The 19,679-nt window shown below is 49.4% G+C and overlaps 1 long non-coding RNA gene across 1 annotated transcript; it reads left to right on the top strand.

The window, feature by feature from the left end:
* The first annotated feature begins 16,323 nt into the window (after positions 1-16,323).
* Positions 16,324-19,426, top strand: LOC114805730. Its single transcript, XR_003753758.1, has 2 exons — positions 16,324-16,494; positions 18,973-19,426. It is a non-coding gene; the product is annotated as an uncharacterized LOC114805730 (long non-coding RNA).
* Positions 19,427-19,679: the final 253 nt, after the last annotated feature.

Below are 19,679 nucleotides of genomic sequence, written 5' to 3'. Positions count from 1 at the left end.
ATCCCAAGTCATAGAAAATCATCAGCCATCTCTAGCCCTTCTGTCCCTGCTCATACACATTCTCAGACCGATGTAGACATGATTATTTCACTGAACATTCAACGATTTACTTTGCTTACTCTGTGAATATTTTTATGCCTATGTCTTTCACTAGAGTGGAAGTTTTGGTGGAAGGGATTCGGTCACTTGCTTGATTGTGTCTTCCCAGTCACTAACTACAGTGTATTATACCCATAGAGTGCTCCATAAATTCCACTACTACTGCTGAGTGGTTCCCTCAGGGCAGAAGGGATTCTGATGGGGTCAGGATGTCAGGGATTGTTTAGGGACCTGGTTGGAGTGGAAAGGGATGAGACCTCACCTGACCTTCTCTGTCTAAAGCCACCATGCCTCGTCACTATTTCCCCCAGAATTAACAACCCCACATCAATTTTCTGCTCTGAGAGACGTTTTATTGCAGAGGGGAAGAAGAGAAACGTCCCATGGCTCTGGGGAGGAAAGGCGGCCTCTTATTCTCTTCCATCAACCCAGATGCCTGGGCCCCAGGGGTGAGCCCCCTGCCGCTCTGGCAGGACACCACAATTCAAGTCCACAATTCTCTGTTAAGGACACAGTTGGTCAGATCCAGAGGTTTGCACCTCGGAGCGGTGGTAGAAAAGGGTGGGGGCAGGATGGTTGTAGGGTAGGAACAGGCCTGGAGAATCGTCCCTTAGCCCATTCATCCCCCCTACTGAGATTCCTCGTCACCCAGAGGAGTCAATGTGGGATTTGAAGGTGACAGGGGAAGAAACTCTGAAATGAAAAGAGTGTGGAGGGGGTTTTTCAAGGCCCACACGTCCCCACCAAACACCAAGAGTGGAGCCTCTGAGACAGGAGGATGGTGTTTCCAGCAGAGGTGCAGCTCCCAACCCTCCTACAGTCCCAGGACAGCTGGAGTCCCTCCCATCCAACAGTTCCATGAGGCATTGGTGCCCTGGCAGCAGATCTCTATGACCGGGTTGGAGACCCGGGTTGCCAGGGTCAGCTCCAGCCTCACTCACACATACTTCTCTTCCAGGAGAAACTGTCTGCGTACCCATGATCTCCTCGATCTTTATGGAAAGTCTCTCTCCCTGTTCCCCAACAGTGCTCTCTGCTTGGCAAATCGGGTGAGGTAACTATGAATGGATGGATTTTAGCCAATAAAATGCATGCGCTTCTCTCATCAGTCTTGATGGATTTCATCTGAATAACGTTTCATAGAGCAAACCTACTGGAACTAGTGAGTGTTCCACAAGCGCTACCACTACTGCTGAGTGATTCCTTCTTGGTGGAAGGGACTCCGATGGGATCGGGATGTCAGGGATTGCTCAGGGAGCTGGTTGGAGTGGAAAGGGAAGAGGCCTCACCTGAGCTTCCATGTCAAAAACCAACATGTTTTGCCACCATTTCCCCCAGCATAAACAACCCAAATGAAAGTTCTGCTCTGAAAGGAGTTTTATTGCAGAGGGAAAGAGGAGAAACACCCCCTTGTCTCAGGACACCAACTCAGGTGAGGAAAAGAAGGCTGTTACTCTTCCCACACCCCAGATGCCTGGGCCTCAGTTCCATCCCAGCAGGGGTAAACCCCCTGCCTCCCTGGTGGTTCCCCACAGTCCAAATCCACATTTCTCTGTCGACGGCACAGCGGGTCGTCCAGGGGTCTTCTCCTTGGAGTGGTGGTAGAACTGTGGTATGGGCAGGAGAGTCGTGGGGCAGGAGCAGGCCTGGAGAGTGGTTCCTTAGCCCATTCATTCACCTACTGACATGCCCCTGTCAGCCAGGGGAGCCAATGTGGAGTTGGGAAGGAGGGCACAAGGGAAGACACTTTGAAGCGATAATAGTGTGGGGAGGATTGTGCTAGGCCTACACACACCCCCAAAACCCCGAGACAGGGGCCCCTCCTAGAAACGATTTTCTTTCAATTTCCGGATGGAGGAGGGGATGGGGATGGGTGGCATTTGGTCAGCATTACTACTTTCTCTTGGGTAGGCACTTCTCCTGGCAGCAGGGAGGAGGGCATTGAACTGGTGGGCATTTTGGCTGGCAGGGGGGTGGGCATGGGGATGGGCATTTTGGCTGGCAAGGGGGACGGCAGGGGGATGGGTATTTTGGCTGGCAAGGGGAAGGGCATGGGGATGGGCATTTTGGCTGGCAAGGAGGAGGGCATGGAGATGGGCATTTCTGCTGACAGGGGGGTGGGATGGGAGATGGGCACTTAGGCAGGCATGGGGGCTGGCAGGGTGGAGGCTGGCACAGAGGTGGTTGGCACGGCTGTTTATACTGCTGTTGGTTCTGGTGTGGCATTTTTCCCAGGCTGAGCAGCAAATGTGGAAGACTGGGAGGAAATGGGTTGGAGGAAGGAGAGAGAAAGCAAGACTAGGTTACCTAAAACTTAGACTGACCCCCTTCCCTTCCAAAAAAAATATTTTCCCCCACCCCGGGGATTTTGCCACTTATTAGAGGGCATTGCATTTATTAGGCACTCAATAGTTATCACCACCACCAACTCCTCCACTTTTCCATTTCCCATTCATAGTTTTGGAATGCTCTGAGCCCAAATCCCCTCCTTCCTGACAAGTCTCTCCTATCCCCAGCCAGAGCTAGCTACCATGTTGCCAGAAATCTGGAACTTTCCGCAGCCCATACACAGAAGTGCTCCAGCGCCTCACACTACCACTCCCAGCTAGACCACCCAAGACTCCTGGGGGAAAGGGGCCACTGACATGACCCACTGACCCACGGTCCCAGATCTCCAGAGGCCTGGAGAATCAGTCCCGGTTTCCCTATCTGGCCCCGTTCTATGCTTGTGGGAGAAGGATGTTCTGAGCCCTTGCCTTAATGGGGGTGGCTCCTCTGTGGAAGAGGGGCCCCAGGACACACAAACCATCCCCCTTCATAAAGGAGGAATTGCCATGTTTCACTCAGCCTACCACCTAGCCATCCCCTTATCAAGACCTCTAAGGGTCTTCCAAACAGAGACAGCTCCCACCGGGTAACTGGCATCCACATCCAAGATGAAAAGGGCATCAAATCAGAGCTCACCTCTCCCTATCCTATCCCACTTCCCAACCTGAGATCCCCAAGTCTTTTCTGGTTCCCAGTCTGTTCATTGGCTCAGTCCTCAACAGGACCTTCTTCCGACTCCTTGGGAGTGGATGGCCTTAGTGTTCCCCTGCGAAATCTCTGCCTCCCAGAAGTTTTCTCCTGCACCCAGGTCCTTCACTACCACCCTCTAATGTTCCATCCCCAAGTGGAACACAATTCCCAGACTGACAATTTGGCTGCAGATGTCTCCCCCTGCATTGCTAGCTCCCATCCCTGAGGGTTGGGCATTGCTCTCCTGAGAACGGGAACCCACCTCCCTCTTCTGTCCAGCTAACTGTGACATGTGTAGAAGGTTGGGCCCGGATGGAAGGAATGTGTACTCTTGAAATTTAGATCAAGAGCATGGGACTAGGAATCAGGAGATCCACGTTCTATCCTAGTTGTGCCCATGGCCTGCTGTGTGACCCAGGGTAGGGTCTATGGGAAGCAGCGTGGCTCAGTGGAAAGAGCCTGGGCTTCGGAGTCAGAGGTCATGGGTTCGACTCCCAGCTCTGCCACTTGTCAGCTGTGTGACTGTGGGCAAGTCACTTCACTTCTCTGTGCCTCAGTTACCTAATCTGTAAAATGGGGATCAACTGTGAGCCCCACGTGGGACAACTTGATTACCCTGTTTCTATCCCAACACTTAGAACAGTGCTCTGCACATAGTAAGCGCTTAACAAATACCAACATTATTATTATTATAGGTTGCTGAACTTCTCTGGACCTCATCAGTTTTCCCATCTGGTAAATGGGGATGATATGCCTGCACTCCTCCCTTTTAGATACTAAGCCCTGTGGGGGTAGCGACCATGTTTGATTTGTTTATTGACCTTGCCCTCACCCTTAACATGGTACTAGGTACATAGTAAGCAATGTGGCCTAGTGGAAAGACCATGGACCTGGGAGTCAAAGGACCTGGGTTCTAATCCCAGCTTTGCCAACTGCCTGTTGTGTGACCTTGAGTAAGACACATTCATTTGGTGTCTCAGTTGCCTAATCTGAAAAATCAGGATTGGATCCCTGTTCTCTCTCCTCCTTGGACTGGGAGCCCCATAAGATATAGGGACTGTGTCCCACCTGATTGGATTGCATCTGCCACAGTGCTTAGAACAGTGCTCAACCCATAGTATACACTTAAAATACCATTAAACATAAAAATGGGCACCAGAACTAAACAACTCAGACTTTTCTGATGCTTTAAAGACACTGGTGAATGAGTAGGCAGAATAGCCACTCTTTAAGATCTAAGAAGGTTTCCATACTTTCTCATGACCCATTTCCCCTTACCTTGTCTTCCACCTCTTCTCCAGTACCTTTCAGCAGGAAGTATAACACTAAAAACCAGAGCTGAGTCAGAGAAGGAAATGAAGAATGAAGCAAAAGCAATTGGGGGAGCAGTGGCTGTGGGGAGGAGAGGGAATGGAAACTGGGGCAGAGGGAGTAGGGAACAATCATGGAAGGCCCTCCTGGAGGAGACAGCTTTGTTAGCAGGATTTTGTAGGAGGGGAAGGACGGAAGCTGTGTCAGGGGGCTAGGGTGTGAGTGATAGGATAGAGGAGGAAGAGTTCAGAATGAGGGATGGTGAAGAAGGGGCTAGTCTGGGAAGAGGGCAGAGGGAGTGCCTGAGCAGAGGGAGGATGGGAGTACCATCTTGGTAGACCTTTCTCTCCCCTCTAAAAAGGTGGGTTTAACAGAGAAAAGTAGGGGGCTGGAGTGAAGAGGTTTGATCTTGCTCTGAATGGAAATTTTAGTAACAATAATAAATAACAATGGTAAGAACTAAGCACTGGAGTAGATACAAGATAATTGAGTTGAACACTGTCCCTGTCGCACATAGGGCTCTTAGTCTCAATCTCCATCTTATAAATGAGGTAGCTGAGGCCTAAAGAAGTTAAATGACTGGCCAAGGTCACAGACCAGACAAGTGGCAGAGGCAGGATTAGAACCCAGATCCTTCTGACTGTCAGGCCCATACTCTATCGTCTAGACCATGCTACTTTTCTCAGATACACTAAAAATCAACCCACACCCACAGCCACACCCAACTCCCACTCCTTTGCCAGTGAAGGCCAGCAGGGCCCACCTTCCCCCGGCCACATTTTCCTCTGGCCCCTAGGCAGGAGGCTAGACCAAATGACCTTGGGGTGGAGGGGCAGATGAGAGATTTCTCACTCCCTTCCCCGGGAGAGGCATTGGACATACCAATTCCTGGATCTGGAAGTGCAGCAAGAGCAACGTCGGGTGTCTATGGGAGTTGTTCTCTTGGGCTCCATTTATCTGGCCTCCCTGTCCCAGCCCTCCCTCAAGCCCCACCCCAAAGCGGTCCAGCATGACTAGCTCGGCCCGCCTGGCCCGGCCCAGCCCAGTCCTGGGGGTGGAGGTAATGGATGAAATTCCTGCGTTTTCCCAACTGGTGGAAAACTGTCCTGTCCATTCCCACCAGGAGCTGCTGAGGCTCCAACACTCATGCAGAGTCCCAGGAATCCCCATGGGGGAGGGGGAAGGAGGAAGAGGGAGGGAAGAAGAGAGCAGCTGTGGCAACTGGAAGGAGGAAGCAGGGTGACTGGCTAATGGGACTACCTGGCTGGGCCCAACCCCTTTGTGACTACCAAGAGGAGGGAGTGTCCCAGCGCCCATGGCTGAATCAGGCCAGACACACCTCCAGTCTAGGGCCTTCGAGGAACCCAGAAATTCTCTGCCATAAAGCCCTGGGACTACAATCCACACACACAAACACACACACACTGAGACCCACATAGACACACAGGGGCACCCGGATACAAACACATATGAATACATACCCACAAACGGGTACGTGTACTGACAAACCTATTGGTAAACAAGTACACAGAGTCAATCGATCAGACAGTCAGTCACATTTACTGAGCGCTTACTGTGTCCAGAGCACTGTACAAAAAACCTGGGAGAGTACAGTCAAACAATATAACAGATACCTTCTCTGCCCACAAAGAGCTTACAGTTAAGAGAGGGAGATGGGTTTGATATAAATGAATTAATTACAGATATGGACATAAGTGTCGTGGGACTGGGAGGGGGGATAAATAAAGGAAGCAAGTTGGGGCAAAGCAAAAAGGAGTGGGAGAAGTGGAAAGGAGGGGTTAGTCAGGGAAGGCCTCTTAGAGTAGATGTACCTTCAGTAAGGCATTGAAGGTGGGGAGAATAATTGCCTGTCGGGTATGAAGAGGGAGGGAGTTCCAGGCCAGAAGCAGGATGTGGGCGAGAGGCCGGCAGCGAGATAGACAAGATTGAGGTGCAGTGAGAAGGTTGGCATTAGTGGAGGAAATTTTGCAGGCTGGGTTGTAGAAGGAGCGCAGCGAGAGGAGGTAGGAGAAGGCAAGGTGATTGATTGATTTAAAGCCGGTGGTAAGGAGTTTCTGTTTGATGCAGAGGTGGTTGGGCAACCACTGGAGATGGCTGAGGAGAAGCTAAGCATGGCCAGAATGATTTTGTACAAAAATGATCCTGGCAGCAGAGTCATGTATGGACTGGAGAGGGGAGAGACAGGAGGCTGGGGGCCCAGCAAGGAGGCTGATACAGTAATCTAGGCAAGATAAGGATAACTAATTGAATTAACTTGGTAGCAGTTTGGATGGAGAGGAAAGGAAGGATTTCAATGATTTTAGTGAAGATCGACTTGACAGAAATCAGTGATGAACTGAATATTTGGGTTGAATGAGACAGAAGATTCAGGGATAATGCCAAGGTTAGGGGCTTGAGAGATAGGAAGGATGGTGGTGACCAGACGTATCCACCGTCTGGGGCCCTGAGGATCACAGATACACAGGCACACAAAAATACACAGAGAAATAGCACACAAATGCAGATTCATTCATTCATTCATTCATTCAATAGTATTTATTGAGTGCTTACTATGTGCAGAGCACTGTACTAAGCAATTGGAATGTACAAATCGATAACAGATAGAGACAGTCCCTGCCCTTTGACGGGCTTACAGACTAATCAGGGGAGACAGACAGACAATAACAATAGCAATAAATAGAATCAAGGGGATGAACATATCATTAAAACAATAGCAAATAAGTAGAATCAAGGTGATGTACATCTCATTAACAAAATAATAGAATCAAGGTGATGTACATCTCATTAACAAAATAAATAGGGTAATGAAAATATTTACAGTTGAGTGGATGAGTACAGTGCTGAGGGGAGGGGAAGGGAGAGGAGGAGGAGCAGAGGGATAGCGGGGAAAAGAGGGCTTAGCTGAGGGGAGGTGAAGGGGGGGTAGAGGGGGAGCAGAGGGAGCAGAGGGAAAAGGGGGAGCTCAGTCTGGGAAGGCCTCTTGGAGGAGGTGAGCTCTAAGTAGGGTTTTGAAGAGGGGAAGAGAATTAGTTTGGCGGAGGTGAGGAGGCAGGGCATTCCAGGACCATGGGAGGATGTGGTCCAGGGGTCGACGGCGATATAGGCGAGAACAGGGGACGGTGAAGAGGTGGGTGGCAGAGGAGCGGAGCGTGCGGGGTGGACAGTAGTGAGAGAGAAGGGAGGAGAGGTAGGAGGGGGCAAGGTGATAGAGAGCCTTGAAGCCTAGAGTGACAAGTTTTTGTTTCATGCGGAGGTTGATAGGCAACCAGTGGAGGTTTTTAAGGAGGGGAGTGCCATGCCCAGAGCGTTTCTGCAGGAAGTTGAGCCGGACAGCAGAGTGAAGAATAGTCTGGAGCGGGGAGAGACAGGAGGAAGGGAGATCAGAGAGAAGGCTGACACAATAATCCAGCCGGGATATTATGAGAGCCTGTAACAGTAAGATAGCTGTTTGGGTGGAGAGGAAAAGGCGGATCTTGGCGATATTATAAAGGTGAGACTGGCAGGTTTTGGGATGGATCGGATGTGTGGGGTGAACGAGAGAGACAAGTCAAAGATGACACCGAGGTTGCGGGCCCGAGAGACGGGAAGGATGGTCGTACCATCCACAGTGATAGGGAAGTCAAGGAGAGGACAGGGCTTGGGAGGGAAGAGGAGCTCAGTTTTGGCCATGTTGAGTTTTAGGTGGTGGACAGCAATCCAAGTAGAGACGTCTTGGAGGCAGGAGGAGATATGAGCCTGAAGGGAAGGGAAGAGGACAGGTGCAGAAATGTAGATCTGTGTGTCATCTGCATAGAGATGATAGTTGAAGCTGTGAGAGCGGATGAGTTCACCGAAGGAGTGAGTGTATATGGAGAAGAGAAGAGGGCCAAGAACTGACCCTTGAGGAACCCCAACAGTTAGAGGATGGGAGGGGGAGGAGGAGCCTGCGAAGGAGACAGAGAATAACCGGCCAGAGAGATAAGAGGAGAACCGGGAGAGGACAGAGTCAGTGAAGCCGAGGTGAGATAAGGTATGGAGGAGAAGGGGATGGTCAACAGTGTCAAAGGCAGCTGAGAGGTCAAGGAGGATTAGGATAGAGTAGAAGCCATTGGATTTGGCAAGAAGGAGGTCATGGGTGACCTTCGAGAGAGCAGTCTCGGTAGAGTGGAGGGGTTGGAGGCCAGATTGGAGGGGGTCCAGGAGAGAATGGGAGCTAGGGAATTCTAAGCAGCGAATGTAGACGACTCATTCTAGGAGCTTGGAAAGGAAGGGTAGTAGGGAGATAGGGTGATAACTGGAAGGGGAAGTGGGGTGGAGAGAGGGTTTTTTTAGGATGGGGGAGACATGGGCATGTTTGAAGGCAGAGGGGAAGAAGCCACTGGAGAGTGAGCGGTTAAAGATAGAAGTTAAGGAGGGAAGGAGGGCAGGGGCGATGGTTTTATAAGGTGAGTGGGAATGGGGTCCAAGGCACAGGTGGAGGGGATGGCACTTGTGAGGAGGGAGGAGATCTCCTCTGAGAATACTGCAGGGAAGGATGGGAAAGTAGGGGAGAGGGTTCGGGGGGCGGGGAGACAGGAGGGAGAGGGATGACTCTGGGGAGCTCAGACCTGATTGTGTTAATTTTCGTGATGAAGTAGGTGGCCAGATTACTGGAGGTGAGGGATGAGGAATATAAAGGCACATACATAGAACCCCACAGATTCACGCAGAAACGAAGACTCACGCATGCACACACACACACACACCAAACACACAGAAGCACCTAGAGAAGCAGTGTTGCCTAATGGCAAGAGCACGAGCATTAGCAGCATCCAGGTTGTAATTCCAGCTCCACCACTTGCCTACTCTGTGATACTGGGCAAGTCATTTAACTTATCTCTGCCTCAGTTTCTGCATCTGGAAAATGGGATTCATACCCACATTCAGAGAAATGTTTGGAAACACAGAAGCATAGACACATACTCCAGTCAGAGTTACACAGACACAGAAACACACAGCTATCCATCCATATGCAGACAATTCTTGGGCATACAGCAAAATAGAATCCCTAGAATTGCATCATAGGTGAGAACCAGTTTCTCCCAAGTAGCGTGTCATCAATGGAGACTGTTTCCTGAACCAAGGTTTGATTTCCTGTTTAAGCCACAGTTTTCTAGAGATGATGTTTCAGTTCATTAATAACAGTTAGTGAAGCTTCATCAATGTGTACTTAGTGAGAAAGAGAGGCTCACACTAGTGGAGTCAATGTCTGCATCATCAGAGATAAATGGGCACCTTGATCCTCCCTGGTGACTTCTCCTGGAGATCAGGTGACCAACTCCCTTCCCACTTTACAACAGAGAAGCAGCATGGTATAGTGGCTAGAACACAGGCCTGGCACTCAGAAGGTCATGGGTTCTAATCCCAGCTTCACCACTTGTCTGCTGTGTGACCTGGGGCAAGTCACTTAACTTCTCTGTTCTTCAGTTACCTCATCTGTGAAAGGATGATTGAAACAGTGAACCCCAGGTGGACAAGCCAAGCCAATTTGCCTGTATCAGCCCCAGTACTTAGTACAGTGCCTGGCACATAATGAGTACTTAACAAATGCCATAATAAATATTATTATTATCAATCCACCACTTAGCTGCTCCCATTTTGCCCCCTTCTGAAACCCATCTTACACCCTGCCTCCACATTTCCCCCCATCACCCCCAAATGACAATTTGGAAAATTGTTTCCTTATTTCCCAGTGACTGCTGTGACCCCTCTACCCAAGAACACCTGTTCCCCGCCATCGACTCCCCTCAGAATAGTATCATAAAGGAGGATGGCTTTGGAAAGTCAAAACAGATGTACTGTCAAAGTAAAATGTGGGAGGAGGAGACGTGGTCTCTACCGTCAAAAAGTCTGTCACTCTGGTGGGAAGAAAGGACCCATAAAAAAATATGCACAAAAACATACACCCTATGCTGGGTGGTCAGCAAGGGCTGGAGGGAGGAGACATGGCTTCTGCCTTAAGGAGAATGCCAGTCTGGTGGGGGAGACTGGAGTCAAACGCACATATGACTTAGTGCATAGGGGCCAGGCCTAAGAGTCAGAAAGTCATGAGTTCTAATCCCAACTCTGCCACTTGTTTGCTATGTGACCTTGGACAAGGCACTTCACTTCTCTGGGCCTCAGTGACTTCATCTACAAAATGGGGATTAAGACTGTGAGCCTCATGCGACACGTGGACATTATTCAATCTCATTACTTTGTAACTGCCCCAGTGCTTAGAACAATGTGAGAAGCAATCTAGTTTAGCGGATAGAACATGGATCTGGGAGTCAGAAGGAACTGGGATCTAATCCCAGGACTGTCACATGTCTGCTGTGAGACCTTGAGTGAGTCACTTCACTTTTTTGGGCCTCAGTTACCTCATCTGTAAAATGGAGATTAAAATGTGAGTCACTTTTAGGACAGGACTGTGTCCAATCTGATTAACTTTTATTAACTTAGAACAGTGCTTGGCACAAAGTAAGCATTTAACAAGTACCACAATTATTTTTTATAGAAGCATCGTGGCCCAGTGGATACGGCATGGACCTGAGAGTCGGAATGATCCGCCTTCTAATCCCGGGTCCATCATGTGTCTGCTGTGTGACCTTGGGCATGTCACTTTACTTCTCTGGGCCTCAGGTACCTCATCTGTAAAGTGGGGATTAAGACTGACCCCATGTGGGACAGCGACTGTGTCCAACCTGATTTACTTGTACGTATCCCAAGACTTAGTTCACTGCCTGTCACATAGTATGTGATTAAAAAATAATGCAACAGTGCCTACCATGTAGTAGGCACTTAACAAATACCATTAAAAACACATACAGGGATGAGAGGACCAAAGGAAGGCCTCATGGAGGAGATGACTTTAATGGCACAGATTGAAGGTGACTCCTCGCCCCAGAGCAGGGTTTCTGCTACTGCCCAGGGGATGCAGGAAGGCACTGGTGAGGTCACAGTGAGGTCATGTGACAGACAGTCCCACGCAGGTCTGGAGGGGTGTGGCAAAAAGGTCATTGCAGGGGATGAATTGTTCTTTCTGTACTAATATTATTTATTAAGCAAAGCACTGTGCAAAGCCCTGGGAAAGAAAAAACTGGTGTCTTAGACATGGGCCCTAGCCCTCACTGGATTCAAAATCTCAGGAAAACAGAGTAAGGGTGCTTGTGAGGGACACACAAGAATAAAAAAAGCAATAAAAATACCAAATCCGTATACTAGGCAGGGATGGGCATAAATACAAAGTCACAACAAGAGCTACAGGGCTGTACTTTCAGGTGTCCTTCCAGGGGATTTTCTGGATATGGGGGGATTCTCAGAGGCTGATGATTGATGTCCTGCTGCGTCAAACAAGTTTTCCCTCCCTAGCCCACCCTCATACCATTTCTTCACCCTAAAATGCCCCTCCTTTCTTTGGGTCAGGGTTTTTTAAGGTCTCAGATTAAAACCCACTCTGTCCCCTCTCCAGATTGCCTCTACCTAAGATAAGTGACCATGGTCGCCTTCTGCTATTCATTTCCACAGCTGGGAAATCTGCTTTTCATTTTTATACTTTGGTATTTGTCCTGTGTTTTCCAGGGGATTGTCAACCCTGTGTCTCCTCTTCCCTCTGTCCCTGCGCCAATCCCCAGTGAAATGTATGTTTGTGTCTCTGTGTGTGTGTGTGTGCGAGATTGCCTCCTGTCTCCCCTACCATACTCTCAGCCCCTGAAGAGTAGGGACTGATGTGTAAAATGTAATTTAAAGATACACAACTGCTGTGAGTTTGGGGGGGGGGTAAATATCAAATGTCCTAAGACCACAGATACAGATGTAGGGATGAGCAGAGAAAAGAGGGCTTAATTAGTGAATACTCTGAGGAAATGGGACCTTAATGCCTGGAATGTGGAGAGAGTGGTGGTCTGGCGTTATATGGAGGGGGAGGGAGTTCCAGGCTAGGAAAGGATTCAGCGGTGATATAGACAAGACCAGGGTACAATGAAAAAGCTGGCTTTAAAGAAATGGAGGGTGAGGGCTGGGCTGTAGTAGGAAATCAGTGAGTTGAGGTAGGATGGGGAGAGCTGATGGACTACTTTAAAGCAAATAACGAGTAGTTTCTGTTTGAACTGGAGATGGATGGGCAGCCACTGGAGGTTCTTGAATAGTGGAGAGATATGGACTGAAAAGTTTTTTTGTAGAATGATCCATGCAGCAGAATGAAATATGGACTGGAGTGGGGAGAGTAAGCTGGGAGGTAAGCGAGGAGGCAGAGGCAGCAGTCAAGGCTTGGATCAGCATGACAACAGTTTGGTTGGAGAGGAAAAGGTGGATTTTCACAATCTTGTGAAGGTAGAATGGACAGAATTTCGTGACAGACTGAATATGGGGATGGAATGAGAGAGATGACTCAAGGACAACACCAAGTTTACAAAATAAAATAAAAGCTGTAGGGCTGTGCTCCCAGCTGTTCTTCCTGGGGGAGAGGTATGGGAGGATTCTCAGAGCCTGAAGATTAGTTTCTGCTGTCCCTCCCCACCCACAAACAACTCTTCCCTCCCTAGTCCAACCTCACACCATTTCTTCATCCTGAAAGGCCCTCCCTGCCAATTCTTTATGAACCCCAATTTAAACCCACTCTATCTCCTTCAGGCAGCTGTCCCAGATTGACCAAGCTAAATGATCAAGATCATCCCCTGACGTTCATTTCCACAGCTGAGAAATCTGGTTTTCATTTTTATACTGTCATATGTGTCCTGTGTCTTCCAGTGGATTGGAAACCCCATTTCTCCACCACCCTCTGCCCCTGCCTTATTCCCCAGTGAAATATATGTAGCTGCTTATATTTTGCTCTGTGTGTTTGTGTGTGTGTCTTGTCTCCCCCACCAGACTTAGCCCCTGTAGATATCTCTGCTTCCCTCTGCTTCTCCCTTATCATAGTGGCTGTGCATATTTTTTATTGATAGTAATCCTTGTATTTGTTAAGAGCATACTACAAGCCAAATCTGGTACTAAGAGCTGGAGTAGATACAAGGTAATCAGGTCCCACTTTGTCCTCACAACCTAGGTAGGAGGAAGAAGAGGTATTGAGTCCCCATTTTACTGATGAGGGAACTGAGGTATAGTAAAGCCTTCAGTAAAGCTTTTGATGGCAAGGGGGAGTAATTCTCTGTCAGATTTGAGGTTGGAGGGTTTTCCAGGCCAGAGGCAGGATGTGGACAAAGTGTCCACAGGGAGATAGGTGAGAGTGATGCCCAGTGAGAATGCTAACATTAGAGGAACCAAGTGTGTGGGCTGGGCTGTAGTAGGAGAGTAGTGAGTTGAAGTAGGAGGGGGCAAGATGATTGACTGCTTTGATGCCAATGGTGAGGAGTTTTTGTGTGATGCATAGGTGGATGGGCAAACACTGGAGGTTTTTAGGAGTGGAGAGACATTTTCTGAACGTTTTTGAAGAAAAATGATCCAGGCATCAGAGTGAAACATGGACTGGAGTGAGGAGAGACAAGAGGCTGGGGGATCGGCAAGGCGGCTGATGCAGTAATGCAGGCGGGATAGGATGAGCGATTGTATTAACGTGGTTGCAATTTGGATGGAGCAGAAAGGGCAGATTTTAGCGATGTTGTGAAGGTGGAACCGACACAATTTAGAGATGGACTATGTGGGTTGAATGAGAAGAGTCACAGATAAAGCCAAGGTTATGGACTTGTGTGACAGGAAGGTTGGTGATGCTGTCTAGAATAATGGGAAAGTCAAGGAGAGGACAGGGTTGGGTGACAAGATAACAAGTTCTGTTTTGGACACCTTATGCTGGGACCTGGCTCCGGTAATCCCCACATTTTTTGGGTGAGACCTTCTTACCCCCAGTAATAAGGACCACTGGTTTTTCCCATTACTGGCAGGTCCAAGGCTGCTCTCATATTCCCAAAATACAGTAAGGTCTGAATCCAGGAGATTGTGTCACACAAGCACAGTTTATCATCAGGATCAGTGGCTCTATGAATTAGGGTGGGTGGGGAGTTGAGTTGAGAGCCGCATTTGTGTCCCTAGTGTGAGTAAGCTGAGGGGATGAGAATGGTCTCACGTGGGAAGATTTGGTAGATGGAGGGGATAGAATCCTTTACAGATTCCCAGATGTGTGTGTTGGTAGGGACAGAGCACCATTAAAACATACCTATAAGGGTTGGGGGTGTCAGCCCACTGGATATCATCTCTGCAGGGGGTGGGGTCAAACCACAGTTCTCCACAGGTCTATAGGAGAGTGACTTTGGGGCTGGAGAGGGGTCGGCTGCAAGGAGGCTGGGGAGGTGGGGACCACGTCAGGGAAGGGGGAGACAAGACAGAAGCCCTCACATGTCATCCCAAAAGGGCAGGCCTCCAGCTCAGCAAGCAGAAACCGGTCCAGGCATGTAAGGGAGATGGCTAGGAGATGAGGCAGCCAAGGGAGCGGGAAAGGAGGAGTGGTCATGTGCTATGTGATGGTGGGCAAGTCACCTAACCTCTCTGTGTCTCATGACCTCATCTGTAAAAATGGAGTAAAGACTATAAGCTATCTGAGGAGGGGCCTGGGAGGTGTGGCTAAGAGAGAGGGTGGGGAGGGGTTGGACTGGGAAACTGGGGGAGAGAGAAAGCATTTAGACAGACAGGTTGGGGTCCCCATGACTCCACTGCAGGCCTGGAGGCAGGAGGATGGGTTGAGGGTTTGGGGAAGCAGGAGACCTGATCTCTGCCCTCAAGGGGATGACAGGCTATGGGGGAGACAGGAAACACACACACACACACACACACACACCCCTACACTGTGCTGGGCGCTGGGACAGGGACACAGTTCCTGCCCGCAAATAGTGGCCACATTGAAGGCTTGGATCCACAGAAATTGAGACAAAGAGCTGAAACTCCCTCAGTGCAGCTGGCCAGGTCCTGAGCATCTCCCAGGAGCTTTGAGACTCAGGTTCGGGATCTGGAAGTGCTTAGATCCAGCCAAGACACGTGTGTGCCTTGCTCCCTTACGGCGGAAGTCCGCACTCTTCCTCCTGGCATTTTTCCATTAGAATGCCATTTGGAAAGCCAAATGCGGATCTTTATGCCTCACCAAGGTTTCTCCTGCTGTTGTGTAAAAGTTCCTGGCTTTCATTCTGGGCTTTGAGACGCACAGCCCTAACTGCTCCTGTCTTCAACCCCCACGTCCTTATTTGGACGGATGATGGGGACTCCCCCAACCCCAAAAAAGACACTTAAGCCTTCTCCTCTCAGAGTCACCCACCCTTACCCCTGTTCTCCCTTCTCACGGTCCTGGAATCAATGGTGTTGAACCAGCTCCAGACCCCAGATCTTGGTGTATGGTGGAGGGGGTTTTGTCTGGCTGCCTGGCTCCTAGGCAGGTCTGCAGATTGGGGCACTGGATCCCAGAGAGGTTAAGCAAATTGACCCAAGTCACACAACATGCCAAGGACAGAGCCAGAACCAGCAGGCCTACGTTTCTGGACTGCGGACAGCAGAATATCATTCCTGGATGCACTGCCCTGTCCAGTCTAATGTGGACAGTTCGAGACTCAAAGATCATCCCCGTAGCCCCAGACCTGAGCACAGCCTGATAAAAACACTGCTAGGAGGGGGCGGCCCAGGCGGGGCCGGACTAGCATCTGGGGAGGGGTCATAAACAGAGTCCAAGGGCAGAACAGGACAACGTTTCCCCCCGCTTTGCAGTGTGCTAGTCCACAGTTGCCCAAGAGGAAGTGGGCTCCTGGGCCTGGTCTCCCTGGGCGGCCCTGAGGTGTCTGCATGGAACAGGTTGGGAAACAGAGGCAAACACAGCCCAGTGCCCTTTCACCAGCCATAGGCCCCCACCCCTGCACCTCTTGGGGGCCCCTTCCCTTCTAATGCCTTCAGGTAAAATCATTTCACTCCAAGATGGCGGCCAACTGTCCACTCCATTGCCGGAATGTTCCACCTCTTCTCTGAGGCTAGTGAATTCGGATCCCTATGGGGCCACACTCCTCTAGTCTGGGGGTCTGTTTTGGAGAACAGATACGGATTGGAGGAGAGACTTAGAAGATCGTGGATCTGGATGAGGTTGGAGCAAAGTACCCTCCTGCCCCCTCTCTGGTTTCTGAACCTGGAGATGGATGGAGGACAAGCGGGGAATCAGAATCCAGCTTCACCACTCTCCCTCTTGCTGCAGCTTGAAGGAATTGCTGCCAGTGGGATAGGGATTTGGGGGCGGTGTGGGGAGGTATGAGTGAGAGAGTGCTTGTGGTGGGTGAGCTCTGATCTTAATTTGGGAGTGGTTTTCTCTGTATGTTGGTGGTGAGTGTGTTGAGAGTTATTTGACAAGTGGTCTTCATAGTATGAAGGGGAAGGTGTTGAAGTCTGAAAGTGGGATGGGAGTCAAAGAAAACAGGCTGAGGGTCCTAATAGTAGGCTGAATGTCAGAAGAAGGGTCTGAGAGTCAAGGTATCAGGGTGTGGACAAAGAAAGCAGCCTGAAGGTTACAGAAAAAGGGCCAGGTTGACAAGAAAGCAAGCTGAGAGTCAAGAGAGGGGGCTGCAAGTCAAGAGATCTGGCTGAGGAGGAAAAAAGACATTTGAGGATTTAGGACAATGGGATGAGGGTCCAATAAAGCAGGCAGGCAGGACTCTATGCACTCCCCAGCCTGGCCTCCCTTTCAGAGTCTGTCCACACCAAGAAAGATGTCTTTCCAGCAGCACCAGTGTAAACAGGTGTGCCAGACTTCATCTCTGGGCCAGCCAACAATCTCTGAGCCATGCCAGCCATGCTTCCCTTAGCCCTGCCTACCACAGTACCCTGATCCAGGCCAATGGCCATATCCAGAACCATGGCAGCCAAGACACCTGGAGCCATCCCTGGTCTGAAACCCAAGGTTATGCCCACCAAGAAGCCCAGAACCATTCCACCTCCCCCATCCCTTTTTTTCCCTTCCTTTGAAGCCGGCATCGTCTACCTTGACCTCCTTCTCCAAATTCTAGGACCTGTCACCTACTGCCCCCCAGGTCTCACCTCCTATTTCTTTAACCATTTTGATCCCTTTCTCACATTCCTTCTATCTCTTTGCATGCCCATATTGATCCTTGGGGACTTCAGTATCCACAAAGCTGTTTCTGATGACTCTGCTGCTGATAGCCTTTTATGACTCCTCAGTTCCAGTGAACTCCTGCTCCACCCCACCTCACCCACTCACCAGTATGGACACGCATTCTCTCATCAACTCATCAGCTCATCATCTCTAGCCATGTCACAATCTCTCCCCTCACCAACTCTGAAATCCCTCTATCTCTTCTATACCACAACCTCTTCACTTGCTTCCTCTCCCACACACCCCCATCTCATAAATCTGAACTGTTCCCTTCCAGAGACCTTTTGACCCCATCCAATTTTTTCAACTCAACGTGCCTCACTTAGCCTCCATACCCAAGCTGAACTCCCTTGATGATGAAACAGATGTTCTCAACACCACCCTCTCTACTGAACTCAACTCATTCACTCCCCTAATCCTTCATCAATCTTGTACCACTAAATTACAGCCCAGGATCACCTGCACAGCCCACCTTCTTTGCTCCTGTACTCAAGAAGCTGAGCGCTGCTGGCAGAAATCCTGAGCTATGACTCAGTCAATCAATCATATTTATTGAGTGTTTACTGTGCCAAAGTCACTGTATTAAGTTCTTGGGAGAGTACAACACAACAATTCGAAAGACATATTCCCTGTCCAAAATGAGCTTGCAATCTAAAGGGGGAGACAGACAATTATATAAATGAAGAAATTATCAATAGGCACATTAGTGTTGTGTGGCTGGGTGAGGGTGGGTGGTGAATAAAGAGAAAAAGGCAGGGCAACTCAGAATGGAGGGGTAAAGAGGAAATAAGGGTCTAGTCAGGGAAGGCTTCTTGGAGGAGTTGACCCTCAGTAAGGCTTTGAAGATGAGGAAAGTAATTGTCTGTCGGTTATGAAATGGGAATGTGTTCCAGGCCGGAGGCAGCATGTGAACCAGAGGTCGGCAGTGAGATAGACAAGATCGAAGAACAGTGAGTTAGTTGGCATGAAAGGAGCGAAGTTGCCAACTGGGTAGTAGTAAGAGAGTAGCCAGGTGAAGTAGGAGGGGACAAGGAGATTGAGTGCTTCAAAGCCTATGGTAAAGAGTTTTTGTTTGATGAGGAAGAGGATGGGCAACCACGGGAGGTACTTTAAAGAGAGGAGAAACATGGCCAGAAAGTTTTTGTCGAAAAAAGATCCATGCATCAGGGTGAAATGCTAACTGAAATGGGGAGAGACAGGAAGCAGGGAGTTGAGCAAGGAGGCTGATAAAAGTCATCAAGGCAGGCTAGGATAATTGATTAGATTAATGTGGTAACAGTTTGAATGGAGATGAAAGGATGGATTTTAGTATTGTAAATTTTGAACCAACAGGATTTAGTGACAGATTGAATATGCGGGTTGAATAAGAAAGAAGAGTCAAAGATAACACCAAGGTTTTGGGTTGTGAGACAGGAAGGATAGTGGTGTTGTCTCTCTTCTCCTCCTATGGTTTACAGGAGAGCTGCAACTCCCAACCCTCCTGCAGTCCCAGGAGAGATGGCATCCTTCCCAAATGACATTCCTACACAACATCGGCAACAACAGTGGCTGCGGCAGAATCTCTCCACGGCCAGTTGGATATCCCTTGCTACGGTGGCCCAGTCTGGGGTCCCTTGCATTTGAGGTCAGCTCCAGGTTCATCCATTCCCGTTCAGGTAGCAAGAATTCCTCAGAGGGACTCGGAAAACCTCAGGTGCAGCAACCCAGAATGGCACTTCCCTCCTGCTAGAGTCAGCTCCAGCTTCACTCACACACACTTCGGTTCCAGAAGAAACTGCATGTGCACCCATGGTCGCCCTGATCTTTATGGGAAGTCCCTCTCCCTCTCCCTCTTCCCTGACACCTGTCCCTGCCCTGAAGATGGGGTGACTTAGTAACTATGAGAAGATTAAAGCTATCCATTTAAAAGCACGTATTTGTTAGTCACATATATGATCTTGACAGATTTCAACTGGAATAATGTCTCATAAAACAAACCTGCTGCGGAACCAACTAAAGCCTATTTCCTCCAAGAAGCTTTTCCAGAATCACTCCCAGCATCCCAAGTCATAGAAAATCACCGGCCATGTCTAGCACTTATGTCCCTGCTCATACACATTCTCAGGACCAATGCAGACATGATTATTTCACTGAACATTGAGTGATTTACTTTGATTACTCTGTG

The sequence above is a fragment of the Ornithorhynchus anatinus genome, chromosome 19 (genome assembly GCF_004115215.2).
Source record: "Ornithorhynchus anatinus isolate Pmale09 chromosome 19, mOrnAna1.pri.v4, whole genome shotgun sequence".
NCBI classification, from domain to species: Eukaryota; Metazoa; Chordata; class Mammalia; order Monotremata; family Ornithorhynchidae; genus Ornithorhynchus; species Ornithorhynchus anatinus.
This window is presented reverse-complemented; position numbering and strand designations above follow the sequence as displayed.